Source organism: Cryptomeria japonica, chromosome 10 (assembly GCF_030272615.1).
Source record: "Cryptomeria japonica chromosome 10, Sugi_1.0, whole genome shotgun sequence".
Lineage (NCBI taxonomy): Eukaryota > Viridiplantae > Streptophyta > Pinopsida > Cupressales > Cupressaceae > Cryptomeria > Cryptomeria japonica.
The window spans coordinates 775,756,446-775,769,645 of record NC_081414.1 but is presented as its reverse complement, the minus strand read 5'-3'; positions in this window follow the sequence as shown (position 1 = coordinate 775,769,645).

The window sequence follows — 13,200 nt, the reverse complement described above, 5'->3', positions numbered from 1 at the left end:
AAGTTAGAGTGGTGGCATCGGGTGTTGGATGATCTGGATGCAATGATATGGCAGCCATACTTGGAGTGTGAGCTATGGGATGATGACGCAGAGGCACTGCCTTATGTTTTTATGTCTCGATTCCTCATTGGGAGGACCTCGTACCATGTAGAGAGATAGGTGCCTGGGAGAGTGCTGAGACAGTTTGGATGGCAGCAGGGACTGCCCAGTGGATCAGGAGAGTATGCTCAAGTTATTTAGGAGAGGTATGCATGGGGTCCAGTGCTACCATATGATCAGGCACTGGCAGAGTTCCAGACACTGTAGGCGAGACCATGAGATATACGATAGAGGGTCATGGATGCAGGTGTTATAGACGAGTACACGCAGTACCGGGTAGTGCACCCGATCCTACGGATATCAGATCCAGCAGAGCCGATCCCAGATTTTGAGGATGAGAGGGGATGGAGATGGAGGAGAGGAGGAGGAGGAGGTGGGGGAGGAGGAGGTGGTGGAGGAGGTGGTGGGTTGGGGATGCGGAGTCAGCAGTGCGGGAGAGGTGGATTGCCTCTACAGATATCATAGAGACCATTGATACTGGGGGGAGTTCAGCTGAGTGGGAGGGGGATGGAGAGAGAGATCCTGATGGACAAAGGAGAGGAGACTACTGGAGAGGGTGGTACAGGTGAGGTGGCGATGGACATCGGGGAGGGAGCCACTGGAGATCTGTGAGATCATATGATTGTACGCTTGCAAACCCAGATAGAGGATTTGGAGGCGGAGGTGGTAGCTAGGGATGTGCAGCTATTTGCACGGGAGGCAAAACTGGTGGTGGTACTGCGAGAGAGCGATAGTGTAGTGGAGAGATTGGCCGAGCTGCAGGAGAGAGTCCGGATGGGAGTAGGAGCACAGGGTCCTACAGGGGAGGTGATGAGGGAGATATGACGAGCACAGATAGAGATAGACTACTGGCGGGGTTTATATGAGCAGGTTGTGCCAGTTAGTCAGCGAGCTCTCAGCTATTCTCGGATGAGGCAGGCCAGATCAGAGTGATCGTAGAGGGCGTAGAGCAGTGGGGGTGTGATGGGTCCTCTACGGAGGGAGAGATCAAGGGATGCAGAGGGAGTGGGGGTTCGATGAGGCCTCCATAGAGAGATGGATCAGGTGGTGCAGGCACCGGTGGGAGTGTAGGTGGCGATGGTGGTGGTGGTACAGCATCTGGCCAAAGTGGCATTTGAGAGAGCATTTTTGCATATATGTATTATATCATTGTTTATTTTTTGGACTGTATCTTGGATGCCTCTTGATAGCTGATTTTGTAGACTTCATTGTACTCTGATATATGAGATGATATATATGAGGAGATCCCATATTTGGATGATATGCATTTGATTTTTATGGATGTTTATGCAGGATGATGAGTTATTGTTTAGATGGATTTGTGTTCATGTATGCATTTGATGAGATGTTTCTTTTATGCATGTTTTTATGATGATTTATGATGTTGGATACTGACATATGAATGCAGGTTTATATATGTATGATTTGTTTGATTTTTGATGTAATGCTTTATGTATGTAATGCCATGATGATGATGTATGCTTATGATGATTTATGAACAAGATTTTGGTGTTTCCTATGGTGATATAATGATGAGATGATTTATGCGATGTTGTTAATGCAATGGTTGAATGATTGATTTTATGTATGGATATGCATCTAGATGTTTTTAGATGAATGTAATATGGATAAACAAAATGTAAAGTACAAATGTTTATATGATAATGCTTAAACAAATGCATATGTATAATGGATATATAGGATGGTATGACCCAATATTTGGAAACAAATGGATTTATGATTTTAAATGCTCTTATATGTTTTAATTAAAAATGATAATATGATGATATTATAACTGGTGGTTTTAATAACTGCACCTTAATGCAATTTTAAAAAGAGGATAATGAATGTAATGTGAATGAATCTTAAAATGAGCATAATAAGATACTTTAATAATGAATGAATGCACTTTTTCACTAATGAATGGATGCAATAATAAATGATAAAGGATGATGAACTGATGATGGATAATTGACACTAAAAGAATAGGGATCCTTGGTAATGGTTCATGTTCATATGGTTGAGGTATACGCTGTAGTCAGCAAGCCATAATGATCTATGACTGCATTTGGCATAAGATCACGTAGCCTAGTGAACTTCCCACGTAGACACCATTAGTACATGCCCCAAAACTTCATCGGAAATAATGCGCAAATGATACAAAACAATGCTGAAAGATCCCGATATAGATAAACGAATGATTGTACTCACAAATCAACCAAGTATTTGATAGCTTAACATAATTTTCTTGTCAAAGAAAACATCACTTTTGTCTTTGTTTTGGTAAGGAAGGATGCATCCTTGTCTAAAGACAATTTTGAGTGTTCATGTTGATTGTGTGGTTTGATTGATAAATGGTCATTGTGTGAGTATTATGTCAATGTTTGTTTTGCATCTATGTGGATGAGTATGTACAAGGTGTTGCCATGTTTTTGTGTGATTTTCGATGTTTTTGGATTTTGTGGAACAGTTTTGAATGTTTTTGGATTTTTGTGAGACTTTTTTTAATATTTTTGGAGTTTTTTGTGAGACATTTTTGAATGTTTTTGGATTTTGAATCATAAGTAACGTAGAATCCACTTCCATCATCTAGATTTTAAGGGTATTGCCCCCAAGTGTAGACATGACTATGATAGAGTGGGATGCAAGATGCATGAAGTACTATCTCTTTATTGCAGATCAAATAGCAAGCCATGGTTTGGATGGATGGATGTGTGTATGTATGAATCTGATCGCAACGAGCCTGAAAGATATTGGAGCCATTGTCTTTACGAGTGGCACCTGTTTGCTAGGTTTTCACCATCGTACTTACCCAAGGTGCCACCGGAGTGGTTGTTCACCATTTGGATGCATGATTTTTCTTTAATTTTTTTAATGGTTTTTGTATTTCTTCAGGACATTTTTCTGAATGTTTTTGGTATTTTTTGATATGCAGGGGAGCCTGATGCTCTGGATAGCTTAGGTATAAAACTGTTTGAGGTGCATGCTGTTAATTGGATCTGCGAGCAGTTCTCCTTCTGATGTAGCCAACTGATATGCCCCAGACCCGAATACAGCAGTAACAACATATGGGCCCAGCTAGTTTGATTCAAACTTGCCCTGATGTGCTCTATGTGGTTGGTTGCGAGGATTCTCTCATAGAACAAGATCAACTACCTCAAATGTACGAGATCTAACTCGGTGATTGTAGCTTCTACTCATGCGCTGTTGATAGGCTTTGAGGTGATTGTATGTAGCTTGTCGTTTCTCATCAAGTAACTCTAAGTCCTGAAGACAGGATACTCTGTAGGCTTCGTCATCGATGAGATTGTGCAAGGAAACCTGTAATGATGGTATCTCCACCTCAATAGGCAAGATAGCTTCTGTACCATAGACCAATGAATAAGGAGGGTCACCTATAGGTGTTCGAATGCTAGTTCGATATGCCCATAGCACTGGATTTAGTTGAACATGCCAATCACGACCGGCATCATTGACTATCTTCTTGAGGATTCTTAATATGTTTTTATTGGATGCTTTGGCCTGACCATTGCCTTGTGGGTAATAGGGAGTGGAAATGCGGTGTTGGATATGAAATTTCTCACAAAGTTCATGGACATCTTGATTTTGAAAGGAAGACTGTTATCTGTGATGATGGACATGGGCACACCATACCGACAGATGATGTAGTTGAGGATGAATAAGGCGATCTGCTTGCCAGTGACTTAGGTAAGTGGAATAGCTTCAATCCACTTTGTGAAATATTCGGTGGCGGTAATAATGAATTTATGGCCGTTGGATGAAGATGGATGAATCTTACCCACAAGGTCAAGGCCCCATTGACAGAAAGGCCATGGTGTTGTGATTGGTTGTAGTTCCTGGGCTGGTGCATGTATCAGGTCACCATGAACTTGACATTTCTTGCATTTTCTAACAAAGTAGTAAGAATCCTTTTCCATAGATGGCCAATAATATCCAGCGCGCATGAGTTTCTTGGCTAGTGACGGACCACTTGACTGAGTCCTGCAAATTCCTTCATGTACCTCTTCCAAAGACTTTGTTATCTCACCTTGTTCCAGACATCGAAGGAGAGTACCATCAAGACTGCGTCGGTATAGGGTTTCAGTAATAATGGTATATCGAGTAGTTTGGCGAATGAAGGTTTTACGTTGGCTATTAGATTGGTTGGGAGGAAGGGTGTGATCGTGGAGATAGGTGTAGAACTCACCGTACCATGGGGATTCAGAATCGACAAGGCGACATATTATTTTGGATTCGGGGATATCATAAGCGGGAATCCAAAGCTGTTCTACCAAGAACTCATAGCGTGTTGAATTCTGTGGAAGATCTAGGAGAGATGCGATGGTAGCCATAGCGTCAGTGACTCGATTCTGATCTCTTGGTATCTGCTCAAAACTGATAGTAGTAAATGATTATTTTAGATTGTCCACCATTTGCTTATATGGCATGAGTTTATCATCCTTGGTCTGATACTCATCAGTTGCTTGTCGAATGACGAGTTGTGAGTCACCATATACCTGCAGTTCTTGTAATTTCCATTGTACGGCTAGCCTGAGTCCTCTAATCAAGGCCTCATACTCTGCTATGTTGTTGGTGCATGGAAATGTGAGCCTGTAAGACTTCGAGATGTTGTCACCTTGAGGTGTGATAAATAGAATGCCTGCCCCCGAGCCATGCCTAGTGTATGAACCATCAAAGTATAATTTCCATGGTTGTGTTGTTGTGACCATGAATATCTCTTCATCTGGAAAATTGGAAATGAGAGGATGATCGCTTGTGAGGGGTGCATCGGCCAACTGATCTGCAATAACTTGACCTTTGATAGCTTTACGATCCACATGCTCGATGTCAAATTCACTTAGAATCATTACCCATTTGGCTAAGCGACCTGTCAATGCTGCTTTGCTAAGTAAATACTTGAGTGGATCAATCTTTGCAATGAGTTGCACTTTATGTGTTGATAGATAGTGCCTCAGTTTAGTGGCTGCTAAGATTACTGCTAGGTAAGCTCACTCAATAGGTGTGTAATTGAGTTCATAGCCCACCAGTGTGCGAGAGATGTAGTAAACAACACACTCTTTTCCTTCCATGTTATGTTGTGCCAATAGTACACCCAATGTTGTACTTGTTGCTGAGATATAGAGTAACAACGGTCTACTTGGATCTGGTGGGATCAACAATGGTGGATTCATGAGATAGTCTTTAAGTGTCTGAAATGCTTGCTGGCATTGGGCATCCCACTGAAAGCAAATTTTTTTGTGTAGCAAGTGTGTGAATGGGTGACATTTATCGGCCAATTGTGCAATGAATCTTTGAATGGATTGAAGCCGCCCTTGTAATGTCCTTAGCTGACTGATATTCTTTGGTGGTGGCATGTCCATGATTGCCTTAACTTTTGCTGGATCGACTTCAATACCTTTGCTTGAGACAATGTATCCTAGAAGCTTTCTGGAGGTTACTCCAAAGACACATTTTTTTGGGTTGAGCCGAACATGGTATTGTTCCAGTCTATCAAAGATTTTATCTAAGATGTGGAGATGCCCTTCTCTGGTGAGTGATTTTGCTAGTAAGTCATCCACATAATCTTCCATCATAGTATGCATCATGTCATGGAAGATGGTGGTCATTGCTCTTTGATAGGTCGCTCCTGCATTCTTTAGATCGAAAGGCATTACATTCCAACAATATGTGCCCCATGGACATGTGAAGGTTGTCTTATGTTGATCCTCTCGTGTGATCTTTATCTGATTATATCCTGAAAAGCCATCCATGAGTGAAAGCATGGCATGTCCTGCTGTCATATCTACTATGATGTCGACATTTGGTAGGGGGAAGTCATCCTTAGGACAGGCCTTATTCAGATCTCTGAAGTCAGTACAAATGCAGATGCCCCCTTTTGGTTTGCCGACAGGCACAATGTTGGAGATCCATTCTGCATAATCAATTGGCCTAATGAAACCAACATCTAGGAATTTCTTGAGTTCTATTTTGACTAGTACTGGAATTTGAGGATGCATCTTACAAAGCTTCTGCTTGACAGGTTTGGCTCCTTCTACGATGGTGAGGTGATGCATGACTAAATCAGGATCAAGCCCAGGCATGTTTGCATATGACCATACAAAGTTGATCTGATGCTTCTGGAAGAACTCTATAAACTTAGGCTATTCCTCTAGATGAGAAGAGATGCTAGATGTATGAGATGAGGATTTTTAGGAGTCCCCACATTGTATTCTTTGGTTTCCTCGATGAGAATCATTGATCATTCCTGTTGTGCATTAGCAGGGAGAATGTCAAACCCTTCATCCTCAAGCACCTCAGAGAGGTTTTCACCATTGGATAAGCTCTTTCTTTTTACTTTTGTGGGATCAAAAAGTGCCACAGTGTGGTTTTCACTGGAAGATCCATGTTTTATTGTTATATTTTTGCAGCTGAAAGGTTTGGCATCTGCCCCGAAGTATGTTGTGCTATTTAGTTCAATGGTGAATCCAGCTTTGTGATCCCTTCTTGGTAGGTTATCCCTTAATTCCAAAAAGTCAATGATGGCCTCATCATTTTGGAAGAAGTCAAGACATGGGGGATTTGGTTGGTTCCATTCGATGAGTTCAGGGTGGATAATGGGCATTACTTCATCGATTAGATTAAGTGCATTAGACGTATCAGTGAGGGTTAAGACGTTATGGTGAAGGTCGTTAATGATACTCTCCCTGTCAGAATCAGGCATAGGATGAGACATAGGGTCTATGGAAGATGTTTCCAGCTCAAAAACCCAAGTGGTCTTTATCTGTGGTTCTCTGTAAACAGGGATGTCTTTGCGTGGCAGAGGTGGTGATGTGTCTTCCTCATCTGAAGTGTTAAGCTGCACAAAATCAAATTCCCATTCATGTGAGTCAGTCTCTGAATCGCTTTCTAGCATCCGATTACTATACCATATTGGGATGTCCTTTGAGTTAAACACTAAAGGTGTGATTGGTTTATGTACCTTTGTAGTGATCGGTGTTGTAGGGAGTTTGATGGGGATCAAGGAATCTGATATGGGGAGTATCGATAATATTGACTCAATGGTTTCTGCTGGAACTGCTAGTGCCATAGATACTGTTGTGGGTTCTGATACAGTTGTTGCTACTAATGGCGCTGGTGATGGGATTATAGCATCATTTGGTGGAATGAATGGCATTGGTGATGGTTGCGTTGGGTTTGTGAGCCTTGATGGGGCAGTTGGGATGGTGCTTGAGGTTGTTTTAATGATGAAAGGTGTCCTTTTTGTTGTAGGCTGACATAATGGTTTGCTGGGTTTTCCTTTGAATTTGAGTTTAGGAAAGATTTCTTTCTCAAAGCCTAGGCCTGTATTACCTTTGGGTTTTAATTCTGGCAACAAAGGTTCATGTCATCCTTGTTTACAATATCCCAAAGCACTCTGACCATCATATCCCATTTGTTGCATAATGAGGAGACCTTTGCCATACTGAGCTGTAGGAAGTTTAACTTGTGGGATATCAGTGGTGATGGGATCTTTATAGATCCATTCCGCTAAGTCCTCATCTTGGGTTTCTCTTGACTCTTTCCAAGGATGAAAGGCATCAAAGCACATGTTGGCGTGATCAGTGGTGGCTAGAGTAACTATTGTGGCTTACCATGTGTTCTAGGAGAAGTGGGCATCTGTCCCACAAAAAAGAGTTGACTCAAGTTGTATTCCCCGGGACCTTCCTTTGCTATTTTCATTTTAAGCTTTTCTTGCTTGGGTATAGTGGTGTTTGAACTGGTAAGAGAGGCTGGACTTATATATGATGTGGAGAAAATGGCTTCTCTATTATTAGGAACAATAATCTTTGGTTGATGGTTGATATTATGGCAATATGCAAAGGGATTTGCATCGCCTAGGATTGTGATCTCTACACCGTTATGTGGGAACTTGATACATTGATGGTAGGTAGATGGAACAGCTTGCATGGCATGTATCCAAGGTCTCCCTAACAATAGATTGTATGGCAGAGGAAGATCCAGAACCTGACAGATGATGTGTTTTACCACAGGGCCCATTCGGATTGGTAGTACCATAGCTCCTTTGGATGAAAGCTCTACATCATCATAGGCTTTAATTATGATCTTCTTATGAGGATCCACTGATTCTACCACATAGCCCAATGCTGTGACCAACTATAGTGTACAAATGTTCAAGCCTGCTCCATTATCTATCAAGGCTCGCTTGATCCTATGTTGATTGATAAAGCCTTCAATGTGTAGCGAAGAGTTATGAGGTTGCTGGAAGGAAGAGTTGTCGCTTTCGAAAAAAGTGAGACAAGGTGATGACTTTAGACTTCCAACCATGGCTTGAAATTGGTTTGTATTCAAATTTGCAAGGACTGATGCCTCTTGGAGTGCTTGATCCAAGATAGTTTTATGGGATGGTGATAGGCGTAATAGCTCTAAAATGGATATAAGCGCAGGCATTTTATCTAATTGTTCCACAAGATTGTAGTGTTTTGGGATGGAGGTGGTGCCTTGTGGAGCTGCCTTTATGGTGACCTTGCCATGACGTGTAACAACATTGCAATTTGAGTTGGGATTTTTGAAGGTTATAGTTGCAACTTGTTCACTAGCATCATATAGATGATTTACAGTGTAATTATACGCAGCCTATGTATAATCAGTGGTATCAGTGCCTTGCCTGGAAGTGGAAGGACCCCTTTTATCTTGTGATGGAAGTGGATTTTTGAACATTAGATGATCATTATTGGTTGTTTTTGGGTCATGTCCTTCTATTTCAATTTCTCCTCGATCAATAAGATCCTGAATAAGATCTTTCAATCGGTGACAATTACTTGTCTTGTGTCCTCTCCCTTGATAGAATTCACAGTGTTCAGTATCTATCCACCACGCCAGTTTGACTTGAGGCTCATAGTTTGATACTTTATGTAGAGTGACCAAATTTTGAGAAATGAGTTGTTCCAAGACAGTTTCAATGGGTTCCCCTAAGGGAGTGTATGTGTGTTTTTATTTTTGCTGACAAGGTCTTGGTTCATCATGAGATGTGATGCAACCTTGATTGGAAGGAACATTTGTGTTATTCTGAGGTGGAGGATTTTGTCCTACAAACTGAACCACAGGTTGTGCATTTTGGATAGTCCTGGCATCCACAACCCCATTGTTGATGATATTCTTGTTCTTGTTCCAGAAGCTTGGTTTATCACTATTGAAGCGTGGGCGAGGACCATCTTTTGGTTCATTATACATTTTGATGAGTCCTTTCTTGATGAGTGCCTATTCACATTTCAAACCCTTTGTGATCATATCATTAAAAGAGTCTGTGTCTTTGACATCCAGGTGAAATTCCATTTCTTCGTTTAAGTTGGAAATGAATATTTCCACTAGTTCTCATTCAGGTAACTGAAGAGAACATCTACTAGACATTTGGCGCCATTGTTGCAGGAATACTGAAAATAGTTCACCTGGTTTTTGTTTAGTGTTGCACAGATCAGCCATGGTGATGTCGCGTTCAATGTTATGAGAGTAATGAGCGAGGAATTTCTGGATAAGTTCCTCAAATGTTCTAATGCCACCTAGTAAGCGGGAAAACCATGATGTGGTTGTTCCTCCCAAGCTTTGGGGGAAAAGGCGCATTAGGTAGGTGTCTTCATATGCCACTTCAAGACAAGCGGAATGAAATTCTCTGACATGATCACAGGGATCCCCCTTTCCTCTATATTTTTCAAATTTGGGTGTTTCGAACCCTCGTGGAAATGGTGGCATGTAAAGATTCCTATCAAAAGGATAGGGACAGATGTCATTGAGTGAGAATTGGTTAGTCTTGACACCACTATGAAGCTGTTGGGCGAGATTCTTGACTTGTTGCTGCAACATCTCCATTTCATTTGGAGGAGGAGGTGGTGGGTTACCTCGAGGAATGTTATATCTGATGGGAGCTCTACCTCTTTCCTCTTCATGGTGACTTTGTCTTTCTGATGTTTGTCTTAATTGGGCAAGATCAAAGTCAGAGGGGAGTTTTGCTCCTTCTTGAGAAAGTCTTAAGAAGTGAGCATCCACATTGCTCCTGAGTATTTCGTCAAATAGTCTGTTAAAGAGAGGGTTATGTTGGGCCCTTTCTATTGTTGCAGGAGTAGGAGTACTTGGGTTTTCGTCATTCGCATTTCCTCCAAGTGCTTCTTGAAATTCATTGAGATTTTCCTCTTCTTCTTCTTCCATTTCTATTTCTCGTTGCCTTGACTGTGATCGGGTTTGGGCCATTTTGCTTATGAGTCTTTGTTGAAGTTGAGTGAAAATGATGATGAGTTGTTTGATGAAATGAAAGTTTAATGGTTGGTGAATTGTGTTGCATGTGGATCTCTAGCACTTTTAAGGTAGATGTAACCGAAATTCCTTTTTTGAATTGCTCTCTTGTTTTGATAAATTTTGATGTGATAAGGTGTAGAGAAATCTGAGATGTGTTACAGATTTAACTACCTAGCAATGAGAGGATCCACTCATGAACTAGTTTTAACCTGCGTAGATGTGTCTCTTAGGATGAGCTTATCCTAGATGTAGAAACAATCTAAAAAGTGATGTGATGTTTTTGATTTCAAGCAATATCTAAAAGAGAACTTGGGACAAGAACCTCTTAATGTTTTGAGAGTTGAAATGGATGGATGATGAAGTGATAATGAGTGAAGAAGATGATGGATGAAATGTTTTCAACTTCAATAAAAACTTTGTGTTATAAATGGGACAAACTCTACCTCTTCTCTTTCAGGTGTTGGTGGTATTTCTCGAGTTGTGTTGTATGTGATATAGATGTTTGGGAAGAAGTTGGGATTAATCTTACCTCCTTGGTTTTTGTGATAACTTAGAGCTCTATATTGCATAAAAGCTCTGCAGTTCAATGATTCGGAATCAAATTCGTTTGTTTTGCCTTGAAGGTAGAGATGCATGTGATGCAGAAAGACTTTATGTGAGACTAAGATTTGTCTATTTATATAGAAAAATTTCCTCCTTTTTATCAAAGCCTTTGAGCTTAATGGTCTTCTTTTCAAGTTGATATTCTGATGACACTTCTTCTTTCGCAAGATGTGAAGAATGGTCATAAAATTTGACTCTTTGTTGTTTTGCACTTTATTTTTGATGTGTTGGGTTGTTTTTGAGAAATGTTGGATGAATACTTTGTGTTTGGGACTGATTTTCTGGTTTTTCTTTGACAAGAAAACAAAGCAAGCACACAAACACAATAATGTTGCCTAAAAGACACAAATGAGTATGGGTCTAGATCAACCCAATCCTTAGACTTTTTATATGACCCTTCCTTTAGATATATTTTAAGGTGTATTTCCAAAGCCTGAAGTCGGCTCAATTTGTACTTGGTCTTTAAAACGAACACACTTCAAACACTTGTTATCCCTAAGGTCAAATGGCCAGTTGTGATAAATTTAGCCCACATCTTGATATTTCTTCGACTTTGGTACTACATACCTTATGAATCCCGCCATGGAAGGTAAGGATGTGTTATATTAAGTCTTGCACGAGCATAACAAATAGATGATCCCTATGATGGGGGAGTCACCACTTTTATCAAGCCACAAGTGACTTTTCAAAAAGCTATGTTTCTACTCAAGGAAATATGTATGATGAGTATGTTGGGAGCAAAACCATCTATGCTCTTGCACTAAATTATATCGCAAATATCCTCAATCAATAGAACAAGTGGGCTACTACTTAAAGGTGTTTAGTCATGTTCGATGTTTTTGGACATAAGTTCATTCTACAGTGACTCACTTAAGAGCCTTGTAACTAGTGGTGGGGCCCATTTGTCCTTTTGGCCAGTTTCACTGTAGGAACAGTTATACCCAAGGCTACAACTTTCACTCTCACCTAATTTCTATAGCGGCTCAAAGGATTTACCGCGCGAGGTCGTTCCTAAGAGTATCGATCTCTTGGCAGGCCTCTCTTAAAAAGATAAAATTTGAGTGTTACTAACACTTTTCTCTTGCACCTAGGACCATGAAAGCCAAGGGAGAGGATAGTGTGTGTTAGAGGTAGGACCACTTGACTGACTTTTGTGCACAAGTGTGCCAAACATGAAAAACACTTGTTCTTTTTAATCCACCATTGCAATGTGATCTAACTATTTGGAGATGTTGCTCCAACAACCATGGTGTTCTTTTTAACTTCAAAGGCAATGTGTTGTAATCTAGGAATTGGAAATCCTGGTCAACTTAAAAAAACACGTTTGCATGAAGTAAAATCGCCAATCAAAACAAGTGGATTGTGTATTTTATGTGCACCAAAATTTGAAGTGTGGATTTGTAAATTCTTTAGTTTGATGCAAGGAAATCAAATTTGTTTGTTGATTTTAAGCACCAAAAGACAAGTGATCCTAACTAGAAAGCAATGAAATTTTGTTTGTTCAAGTTTTAAAAGCACCAAAAGATGAGTAATCCTAACTAGAAAGCAATGAAATTTTGTTTGTTCAAGTTTTAATGCACCAAAGGAAAATTTGTGATTTTTAATGGTGAGTTTTAACCTGCACAAACAACAAATTGTTAGTAAAATCTATGTCCAAGGGGGGGCTTCCACAAGCCTATAATTTTCACTTTTTTGGTTACAAGGTGATTTTTACGACATTCTGTTACAATAGTGCTAGCCTGTGTTTGAATAGAGGTGCTATTTAACACAAAAGCACTGAAAGAAGGGGAAAGACAGAGAGGCAAAAATGCTGAAAAATGGTTAATAGCGCCAAAACGACGTCAAAAGCACCAAAACAGTTCCAAAAGTGTTGAACTTGAGACAATAGCGCTATTGTAAGAACAATAGTGCTAAAACCATAAGTATCGATAGCACTAGAACGTGTTCAATAGCACCAAAGCGCAACCTGTGTGACACTTTCAACATTCAAACATGTTAGTTTGTTAAAAAATGATGATATTTTTGGTGTTCGATTCACGTCAGGTTCACCAAATGATGCCCTGCAAAATGGACAAGGTTAGTCAATGATAAAGAACACAAAAGACACAAGAAAATCGTTAGTGTTAGTCAATCAAAAACTAATCTAAACAGGCATATCAAGAGAGACACTAAAAACATGAAAGTATATTTAACTAAAGAAGCAAATATGAT